The sequence below is a fragment of the Ostrinia furnacalis genome, unplaced genomic scaffold (genome assembly GCF_004193835.3).
Source record: "Ostrinia furnacalis isolate ACB-3 unplaced genomic scaffold, ASM419383v2 OfSCF5080, whole genome shotgun sequence".
Taxonomy (NCBI): domain Eukaryota; kingdom Metazoa; phylum Arthropoda; class Insecta; order Lepidoptera; family Crambidae; genus Ostrinia; species Ostrinia furnacalis.
The window spans coordinates 429,694-437,040 of record NW_021135319.1 but is presented as its reverse complement, the minus strand read 5'-3'; the positions used below and the strand labels follow the sequence as shown (position 1 = coordinate 437,040).

Genomic DNA, 7,347 nt, shown 5'->3' with positions numbered 1-7,347 from the left:
TGTATATGGCACGATTATTTCGGTCAACAAATTTTAAATGATGAATGGGAATAACGATTCAATATCCATAGTGCTTTTGGTAAATCAGGCAGTTTCAAATATAAAATTCTGAAAAAAATTCAAAAGGTGTGTAGGGACCCGCAGTTTACTAAAATCACTTAATCGGAAAACTGCTGCTATGGCTATTGCGGCTTTATTCCAGGCACCCATCGAATAGTTAAGATCTCAGGCCTAAAACCAACCTCTGCTTGCAGTAGTTGTGCCGACATGTCCGAAGAGGTTAGCGCTGGGGTCCCAGAAGGTTCGCTCGAAGCACAGTATCACCTTGTTCAGGTTGCCATAGCCAAGGCGTTTGATGGCTGCCACCTGTCAAATTAAAATGCATTTTCTCAAGTTTTTCTTTCATTATCAATGATGCAGTGCAACAATATTTTTTCAAATTATGTTTCTGATAACTCGCACCTATCAAATGCTATGTTGTACACTTACATATGAATCAGCAGCTAATAATAATGACTGAATCGCTCTAGATTTCAGTTCAAGAAAGGAAAAGGTTTTATCTCCTAATACACAAAATTTAGAGTAGGTAGTTAATGTGCCCACATCGGTAAATCAAACTGATAGATAGAATATACTTTTTTGCACACCACAAAAACAAGAACAGAAACGAAAGAAATACTCAAAAGATACGGCACAATTTAGACAGTATTATCGTTATAAAACGATCTCTTCCATAAAACGTAGTGGGCAGTAACTGTTAACTCTAAAAGAACTTACCTTCCAATCCGGCAGAGGCGGGTCGAACTTGATAAAGTTCTGTTGGTTCTGCCCGTTGTTCGCGACTGCAACTTTCAGCACGCCCAGTGGAAGCGTGCAGAGCACCACATCGCCTGTGTCAACAAAGTAAGATTAACTAGATGAGAGCTAAAAAAATAACCAGAGCTTCTAAATAAGAGGGAATATAATGGATTTCGTAATCGATTGTTAAATCTCTATGTGCAAAACAGTAGAAGCATACAACTTTTTAAATCGAAATCAGAAATGTAGATGCTTGGGCATTCCCTACGGGCAAAATATATTTTGTGAGCCGCTATTGTATTTATCATGATAATATAAGGCGAAATGAACTACCCTTCAAAGAAGGAATATTTCAATCCCAACAATCATGCGATTCAATCGTGCAATGTCATAATCATACTGTTCCTATATTGGTAAATGATACAAAATATATTTGCGAACCTACCTTTGAATTGAACACAAAATTAAGAAAAAGCTTGAGAGAGCAGAGTCCAATAGAATAGAATAGAAAATAAAACTGTCACCGACGATTATTTTGTTAGGCAGTATTTATTAATGCCTTTTTTCCGAGTTGAATTGCAGATCAATCCAGTAAAAAAGTAAAGCTGTATTTGAGTTGCATGTATCGTAAACTGATATAGTCAATGCTGAATTTAGATAGGTACTCCTGATATATCTTAAATCTGTTGGCAATTTTAAAGCTTCGTTTGCAAAATGGTATGATATGATACACAACCAAAGCTAGCGGACCCATTTCTGACTTGAGACTACAATAAACATTTTTAAAGATATTTACATCTAAATGGCCTTTGAGATCCTTAGAAAAGTATTTTAGATATTTTCTGTAGCAGACTTAGTGCCGCGGGCAGAATCTACTTCATAACATTATAAAACAACAACTTATTAATAAAAACGAAATCGCCGAGCCAAATTGTGTACCTAAATCACAAAAACAAGGTTTGTCGTTAATCTTTAAGTTTTAATTTTGAATGGAAACGATTTAAACCGTTAGAGAAACGTTATAATTAAGCTGCCGTTTCGCCCGACAATTACTTGGGCAAGCGATAATCGTTTCGTGGAAAATATCAAAGGCTGCTATGATTGCATTGTAATCTGTTCCGCGAGAAACTCCCTTGTGTAAAGGTTTGCCTTGGAAATATCGGCGCAATTTATTCGTCGTTGTTGCCACGCCTGTTTGATTCAGATAACATAATGTGCTCGTCAGTTTCTGCATTTACATAAACTATGAAGATTTAGATCAAATCGTAACCTAAAGATGAGAAATGTAACGCGAATTAGGTGCGTATTACAGGACGACGACGTTCAAAACTCGATTCAATTTAAAGTAGGTATTGTAAATTTTGATTGGCTGAATGCTGAATGTCACCTATCACAGGACAAAATCAATGAGATCGAATTGAGTTTTGAACGCAATACAGACCATAGACATCAAGAAATAGTGTATTTATAACAAGGCCTATTACACAATATAAATGCATAATCTTCACTAATGGTAAAGTTTACTCAAATGTCGCTCAGCTGCTAAACGCGCGCCAAAACGTATGAGTCAACTGAAAATCGATAAGTACTACCCGTACCTACCCAATAGCATTGTAAGAAAAGAATTGTAACTATGAGTTTTTTTTGTAATCGCAGTATTCAGGAAGATTCTGAAACCATTGTGTGTGATCTTTTTGAAACCAGATACCTACTGACGGGAGAAAATAAACACGCAAAACTCGTTACGGATGCGAATCCAGTTCGTGATAGACGCACCAGTAATGGCATATATCTCGAAGCTCGAAATCATTTCAAAGCTTCCAGTCACCGAGTTTCCAGCTCCACCGTAGCATCCACTAATCTGCCCACGTTATCATCGCTCGTATTCAGTGTCCAGCCAATTTCAGTCACATCGCAAAGCCGAATGGTAATTAAAATTCATGAACGCCATGAGTTCCCGAAATTGCCGCTCCGTGGCGCGTTAGATATCGCCTTCGGCGTGTATTCACTGTTGCAAAAATCCATAGCCACATAGAACAGCGAAATTAACATCGTATCACCCTTTATCTGAGAACGTGTGTACTTTTCGTAGCGCAAACGAGATAGTGTAGGGATTCCATGAGTTGAGGCCATAATAAAACCGCAGAATAACTAGGTTACATAACAAATATAAAATTAAGGAATTTTAAAACTTGAATCATAATAAGCTTAACTCTGAATTCAAGGGTTGCTTTTGATAATTCAATGTGAATTTGCAAACCAATTGATTGAATTGAAGTGCCTTTTTGATCTGCACGCAAAGTAGGTACTTGTTTGAATATTGCAATAGGATATTCTCGTTGGAAGACGTTGGTAGTTATTTAAGTAGTTGATTTCTATGAACCTACTATGTATGTAGACTAAATTGGCTTGCCTACACGAACAAGGCCTAACTTCTCAATTGAACTGATTTTCTAGCTAACTCAAGCAACAAAGCGCCTTACCACCACACATTCCGGAATCACACGGTCAGTAATTGGTAACACTACTCGGAGATAGTCAGACGGGCACCGCCTCTCAAACATCTAACTGCCTCTTGTACAATAGACCCCGCCTGTATGCAAATTCTCCGGAAGGCCCCGGGCAAGCCATCGGTGTGGGGACAACGGGTCAACATAGCCCGGACCGTATTTTTGCGCCTCGCTCTCATCAAAGTAAAATTAAAGCGTTAGAATTGCAAATCATCCCGCGACAAAGAAATGACAAGGAGCCGACGGCGTTGTGGATTTTTCTCATAACGCCCATTAAGGACTAAGGGCTTTGTTTTTTTTTTCTCAAACTGCTCTTCCTCAATATTACGGCCACATGAATTTGATTTTTCTATTTGGGATAAAATATGCGAGGCTTAATGCAACGCGGGTACGTGCCTTAGGGCAAATTCAATATTAGCTGCTTTTTATGAACTGGTTGGGATTTGGAAATTATGCTATGGAGATTATTATGTGTGAAAACTTAAAGATTTGGAAGACGAATTCCTGTCTTTTTTGTGGAGTTTTTAGTTCATTACCTTTGAATGTTTGCGGTTGGTTGAGTGCCCGTGGGTTGACAGCCTTGACAGTGACACCAGGTCCATAGTATTCGATTTCCGTGACAGCCGTTCCTAGTCTAATGTCCAGACCTTCTGACAGAGCGACCGGCACACACGAGTAGCCATTGCGAACTGAAACAAAAAAACATCGGTTAATTGATCTGTAAAAACAAAACGAGAAATCTACAAGACTGTAGGCTTAGACTCCACAGACTACAGACTTTTTGTCGGCAGATAGTTACTGGCTTTTATGATGCCTTCGGTCCACCTTGTGGGTGGACGTCCCACGACATCATCATAAAGGTAGCAGGAAGGCGCGCCGCTACCAGCCGGGCAACATGGAAAGTATTGGGGGAGGCCTATGTTCAGCAGTGGATATCCTATGGCTGAGATAAAGATGATGATGAATCAGTAGGAACGTGTATGACTGTGTGTATATTTCACCGATTTGGTATCGGTCGAATTCTCATACTTAGATTGGCTGCTATTGCCAAACTATCGGCCAATAAAAGTCTGTAGTCCGCAGGGGCTCTTAAATTAATTTAGCCTTGATTGTTACGTCAACCTCAAATTAAACCGAGATACTTATGTGAAACAACTAACGGGGAGAGGCAAAGTTAATTAATATTCATCAACGTTAATCTTTAAGATGATTGCTCAGAACACCACACTTTATTGGATCCTAAAATTCCAAAGTAAAATTGGAGTACTTGTGGAGAACCTAATTTATTTTAGTACCGTATTCCCAACAAGATATAATTAGAGTTACGGTTTCGGCTATTTAGGGCACAATAACTTTTCAAGCCGAAATAAGGGAAAGTTAGGATGCCTGACGGCTTAGCGTCGCTTGTAATAGGGCTCTAATAAAGCTAAACTAACTTTTACACGAGGCGAAATGTTGCCGCACTACTTGTTTATCGATAAATAATGCCGATGGGTTTTCTTCTTGGAATTTAAGAGAATGCTTACAGTAGAGCTAGAAGTATAAGTAACTTATGTCCGCGTTTGAAAGAAAGAAAGAAAAAGTATTTATTCGATGCAAGTACAATTCGTTTCGTACTCTAGTTCAATTGACGTTAGATCAATGTTCAATACCTCGATAATATTACCCTCATTATAATTATACCTCAATAGTTTTCTACATCAAATGGTCGTTATCTCAAAAGATCAATAGGTAGCTCAAAGAATTACTATCGTGACGGTTCGCCAAACATGCTGCAAACATAACTTCCTTAAAAATATTCTGTTCGATGTTTTAATTTGAAAAATCGACTTTCGGCAACCCTATCGTAAGTCAGAAATGGCGCAGTGACAGTGTCCTTTTCTCGACACGATATGATGTGTAGAAGCAAAAATTACTCACTTTTATATCAAAGTCACTCGTACGAAATTTTATTACAAGTATAACTTAGGTTGTAAAACTTTACTACTTATTCTTCGAAGAGGATTAGAAAATAACTAGGAAATTTTCAAGTTTATTGGATTAGTTCAATATTATTTTATTTCGCAGAACAGTCCTAGTAAAAGCATGTTTTCTTTTTGTTTCTATCTTCACAAGTTTTATACTTTATTACTCGAAAGAATATCACGATCTTAAGCTTCTTAGAATGACAAAGTAATAGACTAAGAGCTAGNTAAAAAGGCACATAAAGAAGAAAAAAATAAAAAATAAAAAACAGTAAAATAATCTAGCCAGACCAGTAAAAATCCTGAGCCAAAAAGGCGCCCGCTCAGCGATACTCGGGACATAAGTAAATGTCCCGACGCTGATTTTCAGCGAGTACCCTTGCCTAGGCCTCGGCTGTTGGGACCCAAACCGCGTCCGCCAAACATAAACTAATTATTTTATTAAAACTTTTATAGATTCAAGAGCGGATAGGGGATGCCCAACAGTCGATAATTAAACAATTTATGTAAATGCATAATCTTCACTAATAGTAAAGTTTACTCAAATGTCTATTATGAAAATAATTCTAGCCCGTATTCACAAACGATGTTAGCGTGAAGCAGCAAATCGAACGCACAAGGTTGAATAGCGCTCTGTGATTGGTTCGTGTGTCACTCTATGCGTCCACGCGCACTGTGAGACCTCATAGTAATGTTTGTGAATACGGGCGTGTTACTATGAGTATTTTTTTTAATCGCAGTATTCAGGAAGATTCTGAAACCATTTTGTGTGATATTTTTGAAACCAGATGCTGACGGGAGAAAATAAACACGCGAAACTCGTTACGGATGCGAATCCAGTTCGTGATAGACGCACCAGTAATGACTTATAACTCGAAGCTCAAAATCATTTCAAAGCTTCCAGTCACCACGCGTCTATTTCCAGTTTCGAGCTCCATCGTAGCATCCACTAATCTGCCCACGTTATCATCGCTCGTATTCAGTGTCCAGCCAATTTCAGTCACATCGCAAAGCCGAATGGTAATTAAAATTCATGAACGCCATGAGTTCCCGAAATTGCCGCTCCGTGGCGCGTTAGAGATCACCTTCGGCGTGTATTCACTATTGGCGATGTTGCAAAAATCCATAGCCACATAGAACAGCGAAATTAACATCGTATCACCCTTTATCTGAGAACGTGTGTACCTACTTTTCGTAGCGCAAACGAGATAGTGTAGGGATTCCATGAGTTGAGGCCATAATAAAACCGCAGAATAAGTAGGTTACATAACAAATATAAAATTAAGGAATTTTAAAACTTGAATCATGCCTAACTCTGAATCATGCCTAACTCTGAATTCAACAATTATTGCTTTTGATAATTTAATGAGAATTTGCAAACCAATTGATTGAATTGAAGTGCCTTTTGATCTGCACGCAAAGCACTTGCTTGAATATTGTAATAGGATATTCTCGTTGGAAGACGTTGGTAGTTATTTAAGTAGTTGATTTCTATGAACCTACGTAGACTAAATTGGCTTGGCTACACAGTTAAGACCTAACTTCTCAATTGAACTGATTTTCTAGCTAACTCAAGCAACAAAGCGGCAGGGCCTTACCACCACACATTCCGGAATCACACGGTCAGTAATTGGTAACACTACTCAGAGATAGTCAGACGGGCACCGCCTCTCAAACATCTAACTGCCTCTTGTACAATAGACCCCGCCTGTATGCAAATTCTCCGGAAGGCCCCGGGCAAGCCAGCGGTGTGGGGACAACGGGTCAACATAGCCCGGACCGTATTTTTGCGCCTCGCTCTCATCAAAGTAAAATTAAAGCGTTAGAATTGCAAATCATCCCGCGACAAAGAAATGACAAGGAGCCGACGGCGTTGTGGATTTTTCTCATAACGCCCATTAAGGAGGCTTTGTTTTTTTTTCTCAAACTGCTCTTCCTCAATATTACGGCCACATGAATTTGATTTTTCTATTTGGGATAAAATATGCGAGGCTTAATGCAACGCGGGTACGTGCCTTAGGGCAAATTCAATATTAGCTGCTTTTTATGAACTGGTTGGGATTTGGAAATTATGC

General features: G+C 38.8%; 1 long non-coding RNA gene across 1 annotated transcript; it reads right to left on the bottom strand.

Annotated features, from left to right (window-relative positions):
- Positions 1-246: 246 nt before the first annotated feature.
- On the bottom strand, positions 247-3,994 carry LOC114360539 (uncharacterized). Its single transcript, XR_003656521.1, has 3 exons — positions 3,845-3,994; positions 778-890; positions 247-366 (listed from the first exon to the last, which is right to left on the bottom strand). It is a non-coding gene; the product is annotated as an uncharacterized LOC114360539 (long non-coding RNA).
- Between the last annotated feature and the right edge of the window lie 3,353 nt (positions 3,995-7,347).